We start from the raw sequence: 25,928 nt of genomic DNA, 5'->3' as shown, positions 1-25,928 counted from the left end.
TTCGTCTTCAACTTATAAATCAAAACGTTATTTGGATCCATTACCCCTAATACATTTATTTTATTTTATCTCGTACTGTAAATGCTGTATGCGTATAATTTTTTTTTTTTAATATATGAACATTACATGACAAATATCGAATGTAATCGATTAAAATAATTTGAAAAATTATTACCCTAAATTCATAACGAATTATTAAAAACTTTTTAAATATATCGACTTCTGTAACGAGAAGTATCTTGATTATTACATTAATATTATGATATATCCCTTTTTACCAAATAAATATGTCCTTTATTTTACATTAACTGTAAAAGCCAATAAATTAACATAAGATATTTGTGGTGATAACTACCGACAAATAATAAAATCTTTTGATTATAATGTAAAGTATAAATTTTAATATAAAATGTATTTTACTATTCAAAACGTGGATTTTCTAAAAGATCCTTGCAATATAATATGTGCAAAGACAATTGCTCTTTGAATCCTTTATAAATATTATTGTTAATAAACATAATGTACCGTTTTTGTGATATTCGTTAGTCTTAACCGACGATACTAAGATCAAACCCGGGCAAGAACCACTGAATTTTAATGTATTTGATTTAATTTATGAATTATAACCACCGAACACTTTATGTAGTACTCGGCGGTGAACGAAAATATCTTGAGGAAACCTCGCAATTAGTCGATGAGATTCGTCTACATGTATCCTAAAACTCTATAAGAGGACAAATTAGATTTTTATATTACGGAAAGTATGCATTTATGTGTGATAATCTTACATATCTCTTTTTCCATAACTATCAGCACCGCAAACAAATTCTAGGATACAGACCCTTAAATAAAATATTGAAATTGTTGCATAACAATTTTTAAAGCCTTCAAAGAAATACAAAATTCGTTTTGTGCTAACGAGTGCCATTTTTATTCAAAATATTTTCATATCACGCAAAGGCATTATTTAGCAGTTGTTTTGATTTCGATTCAAAGCGATAACATCTATTCGCCATCGCTTCAGCGATTGTTTGCCTTTTCAACACATAGCTTGTTAGGGGCTGGCGTTTCTAGAACGTGCCTTTTATTTTTATCTGTTCCACTTGTAACAAATTTCTGGGTTAACTGGCCATTCTTTTACCCATATTGAATACTTAATTAATTTATATTTTCATATGTTAAATACAGAAACTTATGAATAATTTATTGTATGTTCAGTCATTTTGCAAAATAAATGGACGATCTTCTATTATATTGCTGTTACCTATATTAACTTGCAAAAATAATAATGAACTATTGAAAAAAAGGATTAAAACTCTAACGATGCAAACTAATCGTTAGGGCCACGTTTTAATCCTATCAAAAAACAATGCGATTCGAAATGCAATGCTTCAAACGTAAAAGTTACAGGGGTGAAAATCAGAGAATACCTCAACAAATCCAGCTGATGGGTTGGGCGCGGCGACACACCCGGGACACGAGACTCGCAGCGATTGCCAGTGCTCTCCCGGACAGCGTCCCGGACGCTCGCTTTGTGAACCTTTCAATTTATCTCGATCGAACTTCTTCGGAACATAAATGAGTACCGACCGGAAAGCAGCTTCAAATATTTCCGATTCGAAAATGTGAAGTGCTCCATCGTGAGGCGACCCGATACAGCAACTATTATATTAGTGCCCTGGATTATGCTGTGGATTAAAGGATTTGACGCTGATTTATACGCTCTTTAGTTGAATTGGAATTGGTAATTACAATTATATTAATAAAATAAATCTAGATAATATATATAACAATACAGTATCTTATCTCATATTAAACAATAAAACTAAGTGCAATTAATAATAATAATTTATAAGCAATGGTATTATAAGTATTGACTATAAAAAATCGAATATTTTAAAATAGTATTAAAAAAAATATGTAGTTCTGTTTTAAGCTTGGTAATGTCTAATAAATACCTACGTTCCATTATTTCGATAAAAACTATATATTAACATTAACAAAACTACAAGAGAGAAATGAAACTGACAAATTTCAATTATATATTTATATTTAAAAAGCAAATTATATTAAGTATTCAAATCTCTATTGCCAGTTTCTAAGTAGGATTTTTCTTTCATTTTAAATAGTGCTTCGTTTTATCGTACTTTTCATAGCATAGCATAGAATCATTATCACTTCTCTTTATAAAGGCATCGTTTTGGGTCGACAAAAAACGAAATACCGTTTTCAGTCTACGCTTGTAATTCTTTTCTACTTTCCTAAATTTTCAATTTTTTTCCTGATATTTTTCTTGTAATTTATATGTCATTTGTATATGTTACCATGGTAATCCTTCCTTATAAAATTTATTAATAAATAAATAATCTTATTAATTTATTTATTCATTGGTACAAAAACAGAATACATTAAAAATTACGATTTACACAATGTTGAGCTAGATTACATTCCTAAGCTTGTTTTTTACACGGCTTGCTCAAAACAGTCAGGTTTTTTTTTAAATATATTAATCAAAAATTAATACATTACATTAAATAAATAAATAAAAAATATGTAACATTAATAATTAATTTACAATTACTATTACAACTTGTTATTTATATATATGTCACCTATTATGAATCGATACTATAATATTATAAATGTAAAAGTAACTCTGTTCACGGCTAAACAACAGAACCAAATATGATGAAATTTGGTATGGAGCTCTAACCCCAAAGAACGACATAGGCTTTTTTTATACTTAAGACTTTATTTCCCCAAAAACGGGAGCGTATCACGCGAGCGACTACTAGTTCATAATAACAAATAATTTTCGTTTTTATGCTTGATAAAAGTGTATTTACGCAAAATTACTCTTTTTCATTAAACGATTATTCGTTTAATGCTTAATCAACTTTAATACTTTTACTAGTGGTAAGGCGTTAGTAGAAACCAGCCTTTGTTGACACCTCACATCTATCAGTTATATCGCTAAATAGCAATATATACTTACTAATTTGAAGACACAAGAGACAAATGTTTTATAAAAAAAGATGGTCATCAATCATCAGAATTTTACCGGTACTAGGGCTTTGAGTGGTCCCATTGGGATTTATATAGGTACCACCCATTCACCAATGCTCCAATTCTCAAACAGTCCTGTTTAAAGGTTAAGTTAGTCAACTTAATTACAGACACCAGAAATGTAACATTTTAGATTATGTTGGTTTTGAAAGTTTATGAATTAGCTTGTGCGTAAACAATTTTCTAGATGACATTTCCAAAATGTACAACAACAATTTTCAAAAAGAGTTTACGCAACTATATTTCGAGGTCACCTAGAGCAGTTACAATATTATCCGTAACAGAACATGTTCACGCTAAATAATAACGAGACATGACATAGTTAAAATAATGTTTAATATAAAACAAACCTTATGTCATGATTTTAATCTAGATAGCTAGAGCTACCTACATAAACAGATGACTATGTAGCTCTAGCAAAATACCACAGTAAATAATAACGGTAACTGATTTTTGAGAATTTTTCAAAGCCGCAAGTTACGATAAATCTTCATTATTAATGTTTTCAACGGAATACAAAACAAATAAATAATTAATGGATCAAATAGCACTTAAAAATGACTGTTCTTCAATTGTTACTTTTATCTATTTCGTCGCACGCATTTGGAACCTCATTTTACTAACAATAATAAATTACAGTTTTAAATAAACATAAAACCTCTTTATGAATAATACACTATTACACTATTCTAAATTTAAATGGTACTTACTTTACCGCATTATAAAACTTTTTTATTAGATATTGAAATAATATTTATATTCTAAATATATATAAAATAAAGAACATAATAACTGACAGCCTTTAAGAGAAGATAGCAATTCAAGCTCATTAGTATTGAAGTTTCAATCATATTTGTACTCAAGTTATAATCCTTTATATTCGCAATGACGTTAATTTATAGTTTTGTTGTTTAGACGTGGATATGCGAGCAAAGGGATTTTTTAAGTTCCAATAATTTCTTTTTCTCGGTAATTGGTACCGGAAAACTTAAAAACTAATGTATGTTAACCTATGTACATCTCACACAGCATTTCCTCTTCTTTTCCAAAAACGCAATAACAATCTTAATGAAAAAATATATACAAAGTACCCTCTGAATTTATCAATAGTTTTTTTTCCTAAGCTATCTGTTAAAAGATTTTTTTTATTTACATTGGAATATTAAGTTACCGCACGTCATATTTCCAACTTTTAATAAAATCCAAACTGAACTTTTAAATTGGATCAAGACATATATATTATATGTACGTACGTGTTTCAGTTCATTAAACTGTATGTGGCGAATCTACGTTACGAAACGCGGTCGTATTGCCCATATTAGAACTAGTGACGCAATAAAGTCGAACTGTTAAAGAAAAAGAACTGAAAACGTTCCTGCAATTAGTGTTAGTATTAGTGAAGTGCTTCCTTTCTTTGCTATAAAAATTTTACCATTCTTGTAGACATCTAGCAGCAAGTATATAGATTAAACGCTAAAAACGTATAATAATATATTATGATAATAAAATACTACTAGACTGTTCAAAAGTAAAAAGGGGTTAAACCTAATTATACGTTTTATGACTGACAAATGATCGGAAACTCTACTATAATCATTATTGAAAATTTACGGGAAAAATATAGGATTTGATAATTATGAAATATCATGTTTCTAATTTTTTGTTTTCATACTCTTATTTCCATTTTTAAGGGTTTTCTACCTCTAAAGGAAAAAGGAACCTGTATAAGATTACTTCGTTGTCCGTCTGTCGGTGTGTCTGTATGTCCGTCCGTCCAGTCCGTCTTTTTTTTCAAGAGCGCGTAAAGTTATACAGTTGAAATTAATACCAAATAAAGAGATCTACGTAATCACAAGACACGGCCGTCATTGTCGCATTTCCCATACATTGGCAAAGGGAATATAAACCTATTTACAATATGAACCCATTTCATTGCTAGGGTAGTTCCCGTTGACCTAGAATTATGAAAATTAGCAAGAAGCAATATACACAAGTACAAGAAAAAATCTGAAAACCGTAAATTTGTTGTTACAATTAGTCTGCTTGTCTATCTGTCTGGTGGTACGGAACCATTAAAGCCCTATTCCAAATTGCACTTGCCCGCTTTTTAGTTTTCTTTTGTATTGAATACACTAACATAGCTAGCCTATGTCCATGGCTACCAAACAAAAAAATAAAACTCTATAAGAATTTAGAAGAATTGTTATGACTATAGTCAATATTTTCTTTCATATTAATAATTAATTAAGTCTGAGTAGCGTATAAAATGTTAACAAAATTGAAAAAGATAAAGAGGATAATTCAAAGCCTTCTACAGTCACGGACATACCAAGCTCTTAATCTGAGAGCAGCGGTCGACTGGTATTTGCATTATGAATAAGTTTTGTTGACATTTTATAACGTACTAACGACCCGCTTTGACGTTGGACGGGTTTAATAAAGGTTTTATAATCAAACATTTTTTTTTTATAATATACTTATCTATAATTATTATATATCTTATATTGTTCGACTTTAATCACTACGGCCATATCCAGCCTACTACCAAATATTGCTAATAGATATGTGACATGCGTGTTACATTGATTGTGGTTTTTTCAACAAATATTTCCTTTGTGGTCACTCTGTGCTTATAAACAAAAAATCATATAATTATGACAAATCTTTTAAATAAATATCTGTCAATAACTACATTAAACCCCCTATGGATTTCGTAAAAGCTGTCTAAGGCATTTTGTTGTGTTGAACGAATCTATCAATGTTGTCAGCACTTAGCTCTATAGTAAACAATACGGTGACAAAAAAGAATGCACCAGTAAAAAGAAAACAAGTAGAGTTTTAAAAATTTATTAAACCGCATTTTTGCAGTTTTATAAAATTCTAAGTTCAAGCAATAATGTTTCGCTTTGAGCTATCGCGGAATATCATCTAATTTTTTTAAGCACAATGTCATTTCGTAGCCTATAGTATCTGTTAGTAGGGTTCATATTACAGCATAATGCAAGATGTATAAAGGGTGGGTTGTCGGCTCGACAGGTAAGAGCAGAAATACGAAACTTTATACTAATAATATCCGACCCCACCTTTAAGTCGCAACAGAACGTCCGTGTAAATACGTCGATAGTTTTATCAGATCCACCTAATATGAATAGTATGTAGTACTGAAATCCATATGCCAACATATAAAAAATTTTCGGGGTGATAGAAATCTTCTTTAGACCCAATATGCGGCTCTTATACTTTTGTAAAGCCGGTTCAAAAGCCAGCGTTGGCCATATAACGACTACGAATTCTGGATCAATTCGTCATTTTTCTCTCGGCCTCATGATAAAATCAAACCTCTAAGTTTCTTAATATTTGTATTATTAATTAGATAAAGTGACATACAGAAATTTCCTTTTTACAATATTAGGACGATGTTATAACAATATTTTATCAATGTATCTATTTTCTCCTATTTAATGTCTCTACAGTGTTATAACATTTGACAGTGCCGAGAAAATGTATTTTTTTTTTATTTAGTTAGTTAGTAGTTTTTTATAGTACTAATATTAAATTATTTCATTTAAGCGTATAATTAAGTCGAATCCATCCTTCTAGACAGCTAGTATTGTCTAAATGCACATTAAAACTATTATCAAATTAATTAAGAAATTACTAATATTCCTACCTCTACTTTTAAGCTTATCACTTGAGTTAAGAGTGGGTACGACAATAGCCCAATGGGTCAGGATCGATCCTGCGACTTTTACATCGCTAGGCGGCCGGTAAACCATAGCTTATAAAATTAGTTTGAGTTCATTTGTAAGCGCGTCTGGAAGATAAGATACGCGTCTAATTTGAGTTAAGTGTTACAGTTTTGCCGAAAGACAAATAGATGAGAATTAAGAACGACGCTAATGATGTCTGTTCAATTAGAAACGTTGTTAGGACGTCATTTATCTTAAAGTACGAATGGCGTTTACAAATAGCTGGAAACGAACTACTTCTTTGAATACTAATTTATAGGAGAGGAAACTTAAAGTTCATTTAGTGTACTTAAATATGGTTGCATTTAATAATTAAATTTAATGTTACTTTCAAATAATAAACTCTCAGTCGCCTCCTTTTGTGTTTCCCTGACAACGTGTTGCAACATTTCAAGATGATCGGTTCAGTAGTTAAGATGTGAAAGTATAACAAATAAACAAACTGACTTTCGCATTTAAAAATTTAGTAAGTATTTATTATGATATTATACAAATAAGCACCTGCTAATTAATTCTATCGTTTTTTTTTTAATGATTTAGGTAGGCGGTCTGACAAATGAGCCACCTGATGGACACCGCCCATAGACATTGGCGCCGTATAAAATATAATCATTTCTTACATCTCCAATGCGCCACCAACCTTGGGAACTAAGCTATTATGTCTTCTGTGCCAGTAATTACACTGGCTCACTGACTCTTCAAACCGGAATACAACAATACGAAGTATTGCTACTTGGCAGTATAATATATGAGGAGTGGGTGGTACCTAACCAGACTTGAACAAAGCCCTATCAATTAAATTAATAAAAAATGTACCATAGTGACTAAGGTATAGTTTACGTTAAAATTCGCATATAATAATGGACATTATCTACCGCACTGAAATATACAATGAATTCGAAAGTCATAAATTTGTACATATACAATACCTACTGCATTTACATTTCAGTATTATATTATATACGAATCAACTGACACTGTTAGCAATTCGCTCGATGACTAACTTCTAGATATATTAGCCTGCTTCAAAATTAGGTATTGTTTACACTTTAATAACATTCCATTTAATAACTGTATGACAATTAAATATGTTCCTTACTTTAACATCATAAATTCTCATAATGTTAACAAATATTTGTGTGTCCTATGCATTTAAGTAATAATGTAAGTCTGAAATAATAGTTTTACATAAAGTTACATTTTATACTATATTAATTCACGCTCATGACAATTTCCAAATAATATAAGATCCAGGGACGTGCTTTTATTATATCCAAATCCCAAGGGGGAGTTGAAGGTGTATCAAATGTGGTGTCATTTTCCTATACCTTATATATTTATAGGTTTCTATCTTTATTTTATTAAAAAAAAACCCGCTAATATAGCTCACACGAAGATAGAGGATATATATTCCCATGAGGATGAAATGAGAAGTTTGTGTCAATTCACAAAACAATCATGTTTTTTGTTCTAAAATTTACATTACTTAAATTTATTCAAATGTTCTTTACTAATTATATAGATAACTACTGTGATCGGATTTTCCAATATTAACTCATATAGGGACCCTTTGGAGTTATATATAACTTTTAAACTTCGCGATTTATATTATACATTTTATGTTTTTTTAATGTTTTCTATTTTATTCGAAGTTTCATCGGTTTTCATGTGTCGAGATCATTAGGTAACCGGGAGATCAAAGCGTTCTCAGCCGAACAAAACCCAAGCACACCTACGTAGAGAGCTATTATAACCCTAATAATATTATAAGAAAATATAACTGTAAAGGAATATTGGGCTCATTATAATAGCGATGCCTACATCAATTACTTAATTTTTTTAAAGACATTTCATGTACAGACACGATTTCGTTATGAAGTAAAGTAATCTTTACAAGTTCATAAATCTATGTATCGTCACGTTTTCACAAAATTTTGTAAATATAATTATATAACGTTTAGACATAATTATGTGACAAGATCCTAAAGTAAATTACGATCCGCTCTTTGAGACACGTCTAACATTCTCTATAGACTACGGACTATATATGATTCCAGCATATTATGTTTCTATGTATTTCCATCTGTTCTTATATATTTTCTAAGCTACCTGTCATAATTTGACAAATGAGGTATTAAACTATAAAGCATCACCTAGAAAGCGTTATTCCATGCGCTTATCTTTGAACATCACTATAATAGTAATTTATAAATTGTCTACTTTTAAATGAAGAATAATAATTTAATCGATGGTAGAAGAGAATATTTCGTACTTTGACTATGACTTTTTCGTTGTTAGATTTTAGTTTTTAAATATTTTTTACTAAATAAAATAAGAATACAGTAATAATAATATTATAAGAAGTGAATATGTATACAGATAAATACATATACATACACAGCTATAAAAAACGCATATTATAAAATTATTTTAAGATAATGAGATAAAATTATATGCTCAAGAAAATTCAGTGTGTATCTAACATATATTAGAAAATAAAACTTTATATTGTTATAATTTATACGATAATCCGTTTCAAACGACACTTAAAACCCGACGTTCATTATGCAATATCTCTAATACGGTTTCAATTTGTCGCATCAATTTTAATGCAAAATGCAAATGGAAATTTAATTCATATTCTACTATTAATTTGACCATAATATTTAAATGAATATCCTAATTATCGTTTAAAAAAGTAATTCATAATAACGAAACAGTATTAAAATAAATGAATGATGAAAAAGACGACTGTTTTTAATATATCGTAATTCCAGCTACTAAAAGACTGCTTGGTTCAGCGTTCATTAAATTTTAGAAAAGTTTTTTTTTACAAGCTTTATTTAACTCGCAATATTTGTCTGCTTAGGTCAATTCTTGAAAGCTGAATTAGTATCACTTGTTCTTATTCTACGGAGTTGAAATTTTACATGTTGGTTTGTAGTATATTTTTATGGCAACCATGGCCTGATAGTTCACCCATGATTGATCCCACATATTAAAACTTCTCAACGATCAACAGCATAAATATAAAATTATGCATATATCTGTTTGTTTTTAAATTATTTTATTTTTTTATATGCAGAGTGCATGACCTACAACAAAATCTCTAGGTCGAGGCGTTATTAACTTTCGTATATACTTACAGGTAATAACATGTGTAATAGATAACCATTACCCGGTACAGGTAGCATCAATTACGGCTTAACGGCCCCGGCGACTTATCCCATTTCAGGCTTAAAGATTGTTCACATCTATTTTTCTGTATGAAAAAATACATATATGAGGCAACACGTATATATGTTTCATGGTAATCAGTAAAACGGTGTCGCGACTTCCAAGTTGCGTGTGGAATATTAAGAGTTGGAACACTTTGAATGTCATATATATTGTATATATTATATTCGGACACCAGCCGTAACCTGAAAATAATATATATAAGGTAGAATCGCAATCAAAATTTGTATATAATATAAATATTTCGCGAACAATTAGATATTCGTTTCGCAAATTTCGTCTAATAATAAAATTAATCAAAAAAATGTACCTTGTCCAAAGTAGTTCTCTCGAATTAATTTTATCGTATTGACGCTTGTGTTCCAGTATTAGCAATGGAATACATTTTACAAAAATGTATTGAAATCAATATGACATGAATTATTATGGCCGACTGTTGATAAACCTAATCCAGCAATTTGCATATATGTACACTAGCTGTTGCCCGCGGCTTTGCTCGCGTGGAAATTGATTATATTAAAGATTAATTTAAAATATTACGTTAATTTAAGACCTCATTTGTAGTTCGATTTTCGTGGGCTAGATACACCAGACTGCTTACAGAGCTCACTCTCGAACAGCCTGTAGAGCTGTCCATACGAAACACAGTCTTCTCTTATATCTACTCCGGCCATTTTAGAAATTTGACTTTGTACTTTATTAATTTTCATGGTGAAGCATACTTTAAGCGCGTACTGTACTCTCTTGAAATTAAAGGGGTAGTCTGATGGTATCAAAGATATTCGTGGAATATACACTATTTCTCCTATAGTACAATGATAAGTGTAACCTATGACATTACGATAGAGAACCCTTAATATTAGTCTGGTGGCGTTGCATAATTTTTGAGGCCTTAAATTCCTCAATAACATTATTGGCGCGCCAATCTCCTAACATTAAAAAAAATCCTTGGCTTCAAAACTAACCTATACACGAAATTTCAACCCCTATTTCAACCCTAGGGGTAGAATATCCAGAAACGCTTAAATACATATCTACTCATTTCTAATTAGTAGCCCAAAAATAAAGATTCATGTTTCTAATTTAAAAATGATCGACTTCCATACAAATTTTCATCCCTTATTTCACCCACTCAGAGGTAGAATATCAAGAAACGCTTAAATACGTATTTAGTCATTTTTAATAAGTAACACGAAAATAATATTTCATGCTTCTTACTTAAAAAATGACGGACTTCCAGACTAATCTATATAAGAAATGTCAACCTCTATTAAACCCCTTAGAGGTAGAATATCTAGAAACACTTAAATACGTATATAATCATTTTTAATCAGTATCTCAAACATAAAGTTTCATGTTTCTAGATTAAAAATGACGGACTTCTATACAAACTTTCAACCCTTATATCACTCCCGTAGGGGTAGAATATGCAGAAAATATTTCATAATAAAATGTTAACAATATAGTTAAGTAACAAAGTGTTACTTAACTATATTGTCTATCTATTATATACAAAAACCTTCCTCTCGAATCACTCTATCTATAAAAAAAACCGCATTAAAATCCGTTGCGTAGTTTTAAAGATTTAAGCATACAAAGGGACATAGGGACAGAAAAAGCGACTTTGTTTTATACTATGTAAAGATAAAACAAAAATATTCTTGTTATGCTTGACTGTGCTTATGTTTGCAATGTGGATGCAAGCGAGTTCGTTGACAATGTATTAACGTACATATTTCTTTAGAGAAACCTTTGTTTAGCAATCAATCATTGCTAGATCTTTCAGAATTTATCACAGATTGTAAATGTACTCATAAGAAATTGTCCCAGTTGCCTGGGGCATTTTTCATGTATATCTTCTTAAACACAGAATATACTTGGTATTCTTATACGTGACATTAAAATCCCCTGAGGTGCTAGCTTTCTTGCAAGAATATTTTATTTGGCAAGTATTTCTGGAAGTTTCTTTCGGAATATATTTTCTCTATAATCATATATTTTTTTTAGAAATACATTTTTTTCCCTTTCAAGGTAATAAGATTTATGTAAAATTATAAGTTTAATTTTTTTAAAGAGGTCGTATTTAAAAAAATCTTTTCTCTTATTTTGAATATACTTATGTATTTTTTATGATGATAACTGTGCTTCTCATAGAGATAGATTTTTTCAAGGTGAAGGTTGTATTAGTAGTTCACGGTATATAAATAAATAAAAATTGACAAATACAGAAAACATATTATTAGACTTACTATAACATATTACTATAACATTGCTTTCATTTTTTTCACTGTAACTTATTTAATCTGAAATTACAATTTATTTTTGTTCTAAATGAAAAAATGTTCAAAATGCTTCAAAAAGACTACTCACAATACACATTTATTAATAACCATAACACCATAAAATTCCTTATTATTTACCAAGCAATATCCGTCATACTAGTTAACGTCTAAGAATCTTTGAGAACAATATAACTCAGTTTTTGAAGAGCAATTTTTTTTATCATCATTTGTTATATATAGTTTTGTATTTAGTAACTTGGATCTATTACGTCTTTCTATCGATATAAAAAAAGATATTAGCTTGTTTGGAATGTCATTTAGTTTATTCCCAACAGATGACTTAATTGTATTTTTTCACAGCCAACGTAACACTTAAGCCGAATAATTATTTGAATAACTTATATAGCAAGAGTAACTAAGAAAAAACATATATATTCTACACAGTAATTTTTTTATGGTAATCTTTTAAACTTAGAAAAGTTAAAGCAGCATTTTACTATCAGAAATACCTATTAATATATATGTACATAATAAGCTTTCGATATCAAAGGAACTTGAATGTGATGATATGATTTATGGATGCAGCACTATCAACAATGCGAATATCGGAAACAATTGTGACAGCGATAGGTATACGTACATACTCTTGTGGTGGCTTTCTAACCAACAGAAACACGTTTCGATCTAAAGGCAGAACCGTAATAGGAAACAGAAACAATTTGGTTTAGCGCAGGCTTTATAAACAATCATTTACAAATTAAATTGGTCGCAGTTGTATCACAATTAAGATTTGATCATTATTCAAAAGAATCACATTTAAAAGAAATAGCTTTCTTAATTTATAACTTGTTCATTGTATGATCAAATCGATAGGTCCACAAATGTTGCGTTCCCTAATAAGTAAAAGAATTCACAGAGGTGAATTATTTTACACGTAATATTTAGAAAAGTAAATAATTTACCAGCTCTAAAAAGTGATAACGTTTGTGCGTACTGTACCAAAAAAAAAGATTTTTTACGTATTACTCTTTGCACAAAACAACGGAATTACTCTTTCATACCTTGGCTTGTGACGAGTATCCAAACAAACGTCAAAAAGCGAACAACAGTATAGGAAACAACTTGTTGAGAGACAACATCCAGTAATTGGATTGCTAGATTGAAAAAAAACAGTTTCGACGTTCAGCCATGACCATGGATTGAATATATGCTACTTTAATAAATATGATTTAACGGAAAAGAGAAACATTCTGCTTGCAAGTAAAACTTGTTACGTGTAGTTTACTCACAAATGAGGTCGGAATTTTGCAACGCAGTGCAACATATTTTATTTCCTGCGACACTTGTATAAATAAGTTAACATAACGTATTACAAAGCAAATGTTTATACTTGAATATTTGTGTTTATAACATAAAAATACCTGGAAAGCTTTTGTTAACGTGACATATACATTAATACATTTTTATTAAAATTTATAATTTAATGATTACAGCTCTATAAAACCTTAGTAAATTATATTGTATGTTTATACTATTGTGAGCCACCATAGCATTCGTCTATTTTAATTTGAAAACAAATAATTTCATTGAACCTGGCCTTATTAGATTATTATTCTCAATGGCATACATTACTTTTTATGATATTCCAGAAAGCTTTTCAAAATTACAAAAGCGAGGATATACATAACAATTCCAGTTATTCCTAAGTGTAATAGGAATAAATTGTACACATGTTCTAGGTAACATATATTATAAATGTAATATAAAAACAAATAGAACTCACTGGCTAATCTGACTACGAATTCAGGTGAGCAGCTGCATGTGACAAGGCCAGTAGATCGGATAATAGAATTTCGAAACTAATTTAAAAACTATAATACCACACCGACAACAACAGGGAATATATTTTTAAAGGAATAAACGGTTGTGACAATTGTTATTATTCTTTTATACTATAAGAACAAAGACTATTACGTCTGAATATAGGTTATATTCAGACGTAACGATACCCGTATCCAGCTATCTTAAAACTTGTGCTACGACCAATATTAAACTAACATCCAACACGACAAGTAGTGACTGCAAGCGATAATAAAAATTTTACGTCACAAATACTATTGATTTTCTTTAGAAAATAACATAGAGAATACTTTTAATTCGATTCTTGACATATAAGACAGATATATTATCTGCACCAAATAAGGCTGTTTAGAAGGGTAGGGTCTTAGGGGGTATTTTGACATAGTTGAATTTAACGGTCAGGTCAAATCTTTCAAATGAATTTTAAAATAGAACCGAATGATAAAAAAAATTACACACACTTTAGAAATTGGTGGCTTAGATTATTTATTTGCCTAATTATATAATCAAAGCGGAGAACGCGTCGAAAACAATAGTAGCCAGTCAAAAAATAGTACACGCACACTACTAAAATAGTATGAAAAATGTGTGTGTGGTGTGCACACCAATTTAATAAAGTTGGCTCGTTGGTTTCAGTTCTCTCGTAGCACGGTCTAGTTATATAAATAATCTAAGGTTGGTGGCAATACAAGTTAGTTCGCTAAACATCTATAAACAATGGCCACCAGATAGGTTGTTTTTACAAAAATTTTTGACATTCCCTTCGTAGTTGTTCCAATATTCTTCTAATATTTACACCTTCTAATATTTTCACTACATGAATTGCCAAATTCCTAGTAAATTCAATTAATTTTGTGTCCAAGTCAGTGTTCTTCAATAAAATAGCGGGAATTAAATAAATTTCTGGGTTTACCCAGAAATATGTCGTAGCACTTAATTTATAACTGCTGTATTTTAATAAAATGTTTCGATTTCCCAAAAAAAAGAATGCTCTTATAATTTTGTCTCAGAATTTTATTTTACCAGAATATCCGATTATTTTAAAACTGTAATGAAAAGAAGAAGTCTTCTCGACGGAATTTCGGATTTAGCAACCAGTCTCAAGAACTTGCCAACCTTTACTGCACAGGATATTTTCAAAGCATAAGTGTGGACGTAAACACAGGTGTACTCTTATTACCTCTATTATGAGATATATAGCTTGCCTCTAGACCAACAAAGACGCAGATATTAAAAAATATAAATAAACTCTATAGTACCGTCCAACGATTCTTTCAAAATTTCATTTATTTATCAGCGCACAATAAATTTACTATAAATGCAACGTTATTATTTAACATTCCTTTCTTTCAATATATTAAAAAAATTATATATCGTTTTATATGTTATTTGATTACAGTGAAAATCTCAATACAAAGCCGATAATTAAATCTTTATAATAAAGAGCTCAATCTCAATCTATAACTTGCCCAAAGCCCTAACTTAAATCAAATTTAAACTACTTGTAACAAGTTTAAAAGCCTCGGGACGCGGTTTCAGACTAGTGGAATTCAGATTTTCGACATATTGTATATATTACATTATTTCGGACCAAACATTAGATAATCCAGTGGTTAAATATGTAAATATTGACCAAAGAAAGTGAATTAAAGTCCCGATAAGCACTGCTATATCTCAAAATGCTTAATTTATAATAACAATTAATCTAGTGCTCCATGGTGAATAAAAGTATTGCGGACAGCCATTATTTAAACCAGCAATGGATTGTTTCCGGACTTAATTAAAGAATGAAATATGGATATACATGTTAAACCTAGTGTCCATTTTTTTTATGCGTATATATGAAAAATAAAGCCGTAAGTACCCACTGAGAAAAAAATCATGAAAATTTAAATGTTGATAGCTTGCAAACTAAATAAAAGCTTTAAGCGTAAACTTCATCCGCCATTGGAATTTCAATGGAAAAGAAGCAGCACCATTGCAACGGCGTTCTTTTAATTATATTATGAAAATAAATAAACCCGTTTATTGGAATCACTAGTCGTTACTTCACTGAGTCGTGTGACATGTACGCGATCGTATTATATTGGTTCTTTTAGACTTTCGTGCACGTCTAGTCATATTAGTCATAACGGTAAGTCGCTAGAAAATCGAGATAGTCCCCTTCCTATTTGAAGCCTAAAATAACCGTAACGATAATATGTTATTTAAATATTAAAATACAGTAAAAATAAACAAAGGCAACTTCTATAAAAACCCGCTTGGTGTGCACTAACAATTAATACAAAGCAAATAATATATCAATAGCAGAGATGGTCGAGTGCTTTAGCTACTTACATTGGAATCAGAGACTTAAATTGTATTATAGTAGTAAAATATTAGTATTATTGGCACACCGTGGTGGAATTTCCTCCAAACCATCTTCATAAAGGGAAAGGAGGCCTTAATCCAGCTCCCACTGCTGGCTTTACTTTACTGTGCTATTAAATATAACCATACACTTGCTACATTTATACTCTTATACATTTGCAATAAATAATTTCATAAAAATATTAAAACAAACGACTTTTAGTGGTATGTATGGCATTCAGCTTGACAATTTTCACAAGGCTGACGGTTACCATAATTAACTACCTGTGACGCTAAAGGAATTATAGTATAATTGAGTACGAGTCTGAGGCATCAGCAGTTTATTATCTTTCCGAGAGCGCAAAATTGGATCAGATCGAAATATCAGAGCTAAGAAACATTAGAACGATAGAGTATGGAATATAGTAAGGAAAGGACATAATTTTATGGTGCATAACATACATGATCATATTTACGTAGTGCAAATATGATGCGAGAATATGGACTCTAAATACGTTCCATCAATCAGCAGTTCCTAATATAGATCAGTCTGGGCTTTGATTTCAAATGGAAAGAAGTTTTTCTCAAATTATCGAGTCATCTCTCCAACATGAGGCATCTTAAAGTGAAACTTACCTTTACTAAGAGTACCATACGTTAATTATTTTAGACCAGTGGATATTTGGACAGATAATAATGATGCCAATAACAGCAGTCTGCTATTCATTCGGGTTTATTATAACTTAATAGTTATTACACTAAAGTCCAATTTTAATAAATTTACAAGTTCATATTTTGATATAATTCACGGTGTTATTAATTGACGTGATTGGGTAGTTTTACTCACGACTTCTTTAAGGGGTTATCAGGTATTATTCACACAATATCATACAACCTTTCTCCTTCGTAATATTAGTAGGGATAATTCTCACTAACATTACATGGATATGGCCCAAAATAAATAAGTATTTAAGTATATAAACCGCCTGTATAATGACAATAGTTACAGTAAAAAGACAAATAAGAGGTAATAAAAACAGAAATTAACAAAAGTGATAAAACGCACAAATGCTCCAACTAAAAATAAATAGATACATTATAAGAACACACAACTAAATACATTATAAGAATACTTACATTCTGTTGTCAAATAAGTTAGAAACGAACGCAGGTTACGATACCACCCGGTATTAAATACATAATATTGATAGACGAAAATCAAGGCCAAAATTATTAAATAAATTGTTAAAGTCAAACTGAAACTGAAACCGTTGCCAAGTCCGAGAAATATATGTTTCACTTAGCAATTAACAACTTGCTCTATACTTTAGCTTACACAATATATGTAATACATTCTACATATATACATACATACAAAATCGTGGTTTTGGCCAAAAATATTTTTTGTCGTTCAAATCAGAATAAAATATATAAAATAAAAGCTTTATTTATTTTTATAAGTGTAAATTATTGAGGCCACTTATTATTCAGCATCGTAGCGGCTACGTTGCTACATCTGCTGTACAATGTCTACGCAACCTTACAAACACAGTGGCGGACATCGCTTGATTGAATCAAAATATATGTATTTGATAATGTGTAGCGTACGAAATATAATATAAAGTAAAGATCTGAAAAAACATTGTCTTTATTTTAAAGGTCTATAAAACGGTGATTCGAATTTATTAAATTAAACAAAAGTATTTATAAATAATACAAATATTTGCACCAAAATAAATAAGCTGTTATCGTGATATTATAAATGTTCCTTAGTAATACTCTCGCTAATTCTACACAAAGGCTATATTTATTGCCACCCATCCAAGCCCCAAGTTTAATTACGAATTGCTGTAAAACTGATACCACACTCAATTTTGCTCAAGGAATGTATAGCGTTACAATTGAAATTCCAATATATAAAGAGCGCCCATTTGATGGGTTTTTTTGCGTTTACATCGAACTAAAGTAAAATAATTGTATTTGAAAAAAAATCTATACATAAAGTAAAATAAGGAAGCATACTTTATTCTACTGACAAACACAAACAAAAGATAAGCGCAGTTAATGTTCCCCTTTGAGCTTCCATCGAGAGTTACGAGTACATTAAGACACCCAGAAAAAAACCATCTTCTCTGTAGTACGCATACTGTTCAGTTTATCCGAGTATTAGAAGTCGTAAGCCGTTGGATGATCTGCGATTAATCTTTTCCGAATGTAACGCTTTAAAGTTATTAAATTATTTTTGAAATAAAACACTGAAATATTAAGTCAGATTTGAGCATTAAATCAGAAAAGTGTTTTGAATAGTTAACGATATTTAATAAATTTTACGCTAAAACTCAATTTTCAAATTGTATCTCTCAAAAATTTGCGTAAAGACAAGCAACTAAATGCGAATAAAATAATTTTAATACATAAAATTACTTATAATATACAAACCAATACATGACATATCCATAACTCTTGTAATTCTATAGGGAAACGACGCCAAAGCTATTTCCTTTTGGCAACCACGTCTTTTGGATCCCCTATGAGGAATGCAGTTACTACCATCCGGATTGTGACGTCAGCATTGTTCATATCCTAGTCTCGTTATAGGCATACGTTATGTAACTAAAAATCGTAGCTGTATTTAAATTTCCGCCTTACCAAATGTGAAACAATATCTCTGCATGTTTACTATAATAATCAAATCAAATCAAAATACCCTTTATTGTACACCAGTAAACATAAAGTTGAATCACATTTAAGAAAGGTGCACAAGAGGCGGCCTTATCGCTAAACAGCGATCTCTTCCAGGCAACCTTAAGGTAGAGGAAAGAAACAGATATAGAAAGAGGTAGGGGTGTACAAGGCAGATATAAACATAATATATGAATACATTACAGTGAAATAATAATATATTTAAAATAAAATAATGTACAGTACCTGGTAGCTAACAAGCATTCATATATGTATGCATCTCATTAGATATAAATTATATATACAATTAAACTAAAATTCTCTCGAACTAAATACAACATTAAAGTGCAAGATAGTATTGTTTCAACATAGTTTTAAATGAAGCAAGTGATTGAAGAGAGTTCCACAGACGAATAGCCTGAACAGTAAAGGAATTTGTATAGAATGAAGTCGAATGAGGAGGAATTTTTAAAAGTAAATTATCTTCAGAACGAAGCGTTCGATTATGAGTAGTACATAAAAATTTACGTAGTACATAATAATTAATTTATACTAAAAACCCGTCTGAAATTTGCAACTTCACGTCGTTCTAAATTTAAATAAATGTAGTAAAGATTAAAGAAATACTTAAACATACATTTTTATGACATTTTTATGAGTGCTTTTAAGTCCTGCTATCGCCCTGACCGATTTCTGTCATGGCGCCCAATCCTTATCTCTCTCTATCCCTTCGGGTACATTATAAATTATAGTTCTCTCCTCATAAATATAAGCTTAAATAGCATCTATATTGTTGGAAATATACTCGTAGATGCTATTTAGGCTTACTGAAATTACGAATTGAAAATTTTATACAAGCCTACACCCTCCATTTAATCGTCGTAGAGGTTGAATTTAAAAAAATATTTTCTTAGTGCTCATCGGCGGTCCATAAGGAAATCTTGTGAATAACTTAAACCTATTATACTCTATAAATAAATATGATAAAACTGTGTGTTATAATGTCTGTCAGTAATTGTAAAATTTTATCAAATGGAAAAAAAATGTTTATAGACCGCTTTTAAACAACATCGAGTTTCACTACAAATTAACCAAATATTGTCTGCATTATAACAACGTCCAACGTCCAAATAGGGATAGTAATACACAAAAAAAAAGGGTTTTTCTCAATTGTATATGCGTAAACGCTAAATTGAATGGTTAATTTTGAATAATTAAAAAAAAATCGATAAATAGAATTAATTAATTAATTAAATATAATAAACATGACCCGCACCGCCAATTGCAGATAGCAATAAATATTTTATAATTTGCTCCTTTCATTGCAATTAAAGCATATTACATTTATTGCATATAATTTAATATCGACTCGCACCGGCTTCGCACAAAGAAAGTGTGAAGTGCGCTTAGCAAAAAAATAGTATGTAGATATATTTATTTTATAACTTTTATTTATCTATAAGTTTTAATAAACTTACTATATAATTATTATTTGTAATAATAATTTATTGTGAAAGATAGATTAAAATGTGTTCACAGCTTATAAATTAAAATTTGGATAATTTTAACTGCCAAGGTCAAAATTCTATTGATACATACATTTATCAGACCACCAGATTCGCCGCGAACGATTTGCGCTTCCAATGCTATGAATGTGTAATAATTAATTGAAGAAAATGGTTTAGCTTTAACCTTTAGTTTAATATTAATTTGTAACAGATAAAAATAGTTATTATAAGTACCGTACAAGATAGACTTCCTCACACTCATCTGTAGGCCTTTTTAAATTCCACAATATTTTAGAACATTGTTTTGATGTATTTTTTAAAGTTTAGCCAGTGTTAGCTATGTACGACAGCAGTTTTTAATATAAAAAGTCGTCATTGTTCAGTAATTGTATACAAACTATTTATACATAAATATATGCAAACATTCCTTTTTTATCGTTCTTTCTAATAGTGAAAATCGTGTCTAAATATACATAGATTTACTAATCATAAATTTTAATCGAGGAAGAATCGAGATAGCCGATAAAATTAACAAAAAAAATACTGATTCACACAGGCTTAATTTGTATTTATAATTCGTTTATAAATCATTTTGTACTTGACGGTGTAGGAAAACTCACACACCCCAATTCGCACTGCTTTATGGAATAAACTCTAAACCTTCTCCTCAAGAGGGGAGGAGGCCTTCCTTACTTTACAAAACAATACAATACAAATGATCTTTATAGTACACCAATAAAACTAACAATAGAATACAGACAAAGAACTACATATTCTGTGCAAGAGACTGCCTTATCTCTAAGACAGCGATCACTTCCAGGTAAATTTTCTTTTAAAAGAATTATTATAATATAAAATGTAAACAGCAAAATATTGAATAGGTTATCAACAAGTTTTATAAGTGTTGGATGCAAAAACTTTGAATAAACTTACCAGTTCCGACATGTTCCGACTTTGTTCGTGTTTCATACGAAATTTTCATCCTTTGTACCTTTCTAAAATTCGTACGGAATTAAGAATATTCGAATATCTTCTTAAATGGTATAAAGAATACGTAAATTATAACTATTTCTAATTCCATAAATAGATATTTGCATCACGTACAGCGGACACATTTGTAACGTGGGGTTATTGTGAGGTGCAAAACATTGTAAAAAATATAACATCACTTCTTAACCCCACCAATGATAATATTCTTTTATTTTTATCTGTGCGAAAAATAAAAGAATTCTCCCTTTTTCATTTTTTGCACAGAGAATTGGAATTACGATTTAACGAGTAAATGCTATTAGCACTTTTATCACTATTCCGCGCGTTCTTTTATTAAGTCTAATTCATTTTGATTAGTAACGATGTACTAAGTCATCTGCATAAAATAAATTATAATTATATATAGAGACTATAAGAAATAGTATTTTAAAACCTATATTATTAACCAAAATTCAAAACATTAAAAATAGAAGACTTTGACTAAGACCTTGTTTTAGAATGTATTTTTAAAATATGGAAATGCTATATAAGTGTAAAATATATTTCAGACATAGCCGAGTACCCTACTAAATACTGATATGCATCTGAATACCTCTATCATGATGAGAATAATTTTGTTCAATTATAATCTTTAAATCCATCGTAATATAAGAGTATAAAAATATAAGAGTAGCATAACTATGAATAGATTTTGGTACTTTCATGAAAATGTGTAACTATAGCTTGGAGGCTTTTAAGAGGCCTGTATCTTAGAAATACTTAGTCACCAGCACTCTCCACCGGTGAAACAATTTTTTTCTTCATTAAACATTTTTTTTATGATATCGGTAGGCAGACGAACAAATGGACCTGATGGTAAGTGGTCACCACCGCCCATAGAAAATGGCGCCGTAAGAAATATTAACCATTCCTTACATCGCTAATGCGCCAAAAACCTTGAGAAATAAGCTGTTATGACCTTTGTGTTTGTAATTACACTGGCTCACTTAACCTTCCACCCAGTAATACTAAGTATTCATATTTGTCTGTAATATATTTGATGAATGGGTAACAGCTACCCAGCAAGCTAGCACAAAACCACTCCGTAGGTTACCACAATTTTAAAAGTGTAAAATATTACTACATTTCAGTGTTCCGAAACAATCATAAACTTCCTTTTTAGTAGTAGGTTGTCCAAGTATAATAATTATACAACTTTATTCGGAAAAACAAAAATATATGTATAAAAGTCCAAAGCAGTATGACCTACATTAAGAAAACTTTTAGAAGCGAACAAATACCAGCGCTCATTTATTTAATTAGATGTTAACTTTAAATTACTTGTGCTGGTCTCTTATAGGGTTGTTTTGATTAGTACAAGTTTATGTAAATATCATTTTATAAATAAAATTGATGAGTGAACAAATTGTTTCGCTACTTTCTTTAAACATCAACGATGTTGTTTTTATTTTAGTTTACATGGTCATTTAACCGTTTAAGTAAGCGGTCAGTCATATTATTACATCAGTAACTGTTCGTACCTGAACACAGCAGTAATTAGGTTTACAAGTTGCACTTGTAATAATATCCCGGAGACACTGACAGAAGTGAAAAAAGACGAGACGAAGTTTATTGTTACAAATGAAAGATAATATTACAAAAACAATTTATTAAATTTGGAGATCAATTAAAATGAGAAATAAGATGGTAACTAAATTGAATCGCTTGTCAAAATCTCAATATATAATATATAGGCCAACATGATGTTTCATTTTCTTTTAATTTAGCCAGTCTATTCATTAAAAAGGGAACTGTTCGGATGGACAGCTGTTTATCCCTAAATAACTATAATACATAAAATATTAGGGGTAGAAAGACGGTTAAACTATTTCTACATAAAATTGACAATTTACATATCGTATGTATCATATAATTTTTCATGCATGTATACGGTATACCTACATATATTACGCTGTAAATTATCTAAACGTTAAATTACTATCGTATAAGTGTGCTAATTTAGTATAAATGACGCTCCTGCGTAAATTTCTTAGTTTCTGCGTGAGATGACTAATAGTAAACACAGCAAAAAAAATCAAATAAGATTAATTTTACTAAGTTTATTTTATTAAAACGCCTATAAATAAATGATAGCTTGAAAGGTTTCGCCTTCGTGAGCAAATAGATCGAAATCTACACAATAATAAGATGTTACATCGTATAGATATATGTTGCAACAGTGTTCTGTCATTGTATATGTTTTTTAAGTTCAATATTCAAATTTTAATATTAAACGTATGTAGTGTATACAGCAAAATAGCAATCCCTAAGCTGAACTAGATCCTCGTAAAACAAAATTCAACATGCTGTGAAAAGAAACTATTCGATGTGCTGGTTGTTGTAGGTTTTTCTAGAATTGTTCGAAAGCGTTAGCTTGTCTTTATAGAAATAAGGTCTTCGCCCCTGAATTTCAAATATAAGTTATTGTTTCATTATCAGACCACGTTGTTTATTATTTAGCAATGGTAATTAAATATTATGTTTATTCATTAGTCGTTTGTTACCTAATTTCGCTACATTAATTTTACGTCTAATTATCACCAATTATCCCTGTGATTATCGCATATTATCAAATCAAATCAAAATATTTTTATTTAAATAAAATTATACGTATGTATTTTTAAAGATTTGCCTCATCATTAATTATTATTATAAACGAGGACGCGGGAATCGGTCAAGGTTTTCCTTCTCCAACAATGGTTCGCTCTTAGATTGACTAATATGAATCCCATTATTATCAGTTAAGACAGCTGGTCATAAGCATTGGCAATTACTTTTGTTATAATAATTTCTAATATATAATAATTATAACGATTTCAATACATAGCTAATAAAAGCTAAAATATTAATGTCTCTCTCAATGAATGTAATTTTTCAATTTCGTATCTTATTTAATAACATTTTATGAAGTTTTTAATATTCATTGTGATAAAGTTCTAGTTGTATTAAGCTTTAATATGATCTTCTATGTTCTGTCTGGATAAATTACATCTTCTCGTCAAAGATATATATATATATTATTTATATAAATTTGAAATTTTGAGATCTCCGAACTAAATATTCTAAAATTTCAATGTGAGGGGTTATATTATATTGTATGAATTTTACGTTTGTTAAATCGGGGTATGTAGCTAGTCTTCAATAAAAGACATTGTTCAAAATTTATTGCACGTATCACACTTTCCTAGGCACAAAAATTTATGCTGATCGCTGTAATGCAATTTTCAGCACTATAAAATGTTCAATATACCAAAAACCAATATATTACTAACAGACGTTATTTGTTTGAAACAATGTAATATTTGAAGCGTAATACCTTAATACGTGTAGTATGGACCATAATAGCAAGCCAATATATTGTTTGTAGGCAGATCAAATTAATAACATTGGACGGTCTGACAGCAAAAACGATGTTGATTGAATATTCAAATAATTCACCAAAAAAATTGTTTTCTGTCACAATATGTTATAACTGATCGATGTATCTGGAATGTATTTTTTTTATGTTTTATTTATTTCATTTTTCTTCTTTTTCAAAAAATAATGTTTAGTCCCATGAGTTACCGAACTAACACTTGTGACAGTTCGCAACCTACATTTAGTTTAGTTTTCTGCATATTTATGATTTAAAATAGCTATTGCAAATTTTATTTATGATATCCAATTCCAAAAATAATTCTTTAACAAACGCATAAATTAATAAAATTTATAGTAAACAATTAAAAAAAAATACGTTTGGTTTTTATAAAATATGTTTAAAAAAAACAGTAAATTACTTTGCACGGATACGATACATATACCAGAACAGTAAATTGTATGGATTTCATTTTTTTCGCCCCCTGAAGGTGCGAGAGTATGCGTAAACACGTACACCTACCTTTTTTACTCCCACTGCTATTGTACAATGCGGATCACAGGCAATCCGATTCGAAAAGAGAGAAATCAAAAGCAACAAGCAAATATTAATAGCCTTGAATTGATTGCTATTATATATTATTTTTGAGGCATGGTGTTACAAATTTCATTGGCATTATTCCAGATATAAATCCAGAACGATCTTAAAATGAGTAGCTATAAAACAGTTTATGCATACAAGTATAACAAACCCGAAAAAGTCTTAGTATATTATATTATTTTTGACTTAAAAATAGACTAAACGTTTGTTA

The 25,928-nt window shown here is 29.8% G+C and overlaps 2 protein-coding genes across 4 annotated transcripts in view; both read left to right on the top strand.

The window, feature by feature from the left end:
• Positions 1-1,510: 1,510 nt before the first annotated feature.
• The window catches only part of LOC113395001 (uncharacterized), a 30,811-nt gene continuing 6,393 nt past the window's right edge, over positions 1,511-25,928 (top strand). Inside the window, exon 1 of the mRNA XM_026632509.2 lies at positions 1,511-1,744. The gene's annotated coding sequence lies outside the window, so the exon portion shown is untranslated. The remainder of the gene's footprint in view (positions 1,745-25,928) is intronic.
• Positions 11,749-25,928, top strand: part of LOC113395091 (major facilitator superfamily domain-containing protein 10) — a 76,814-nt gene continuing 62,634 nt past the window's right edge. For all 3 annotated transcript variants that reach the window (XM_026632649.2, XM_026632648.2, XM_026632647.2), the window contains exon 1: positions 11,749-11,763. The gene's annotated coding sequence lies outside the window, so the exon portion shown is untranslated. The remainder of the gene's footprint in view (positions 11,764-25,928) is intronic.

Source organism: Vanessa tameamea, chromosome 9, assembly GCF_037043105.1.
Source record: "Vanessa tameamea isolate UH-Manoa-2023 chromosome 9, ilVanTame1 primary haplotype, whole genome shotgun sequence".
NCBI classification, from domain to species: Eukaryota; Metazoa; Arthropoda; class Insecta; order Lepidoptera; family Nymphalidae; genus Vanessa; species Vanessa tameamea.
This window is presented reverse-complemented; position numbering and strand designations above follow the sequence as displayed.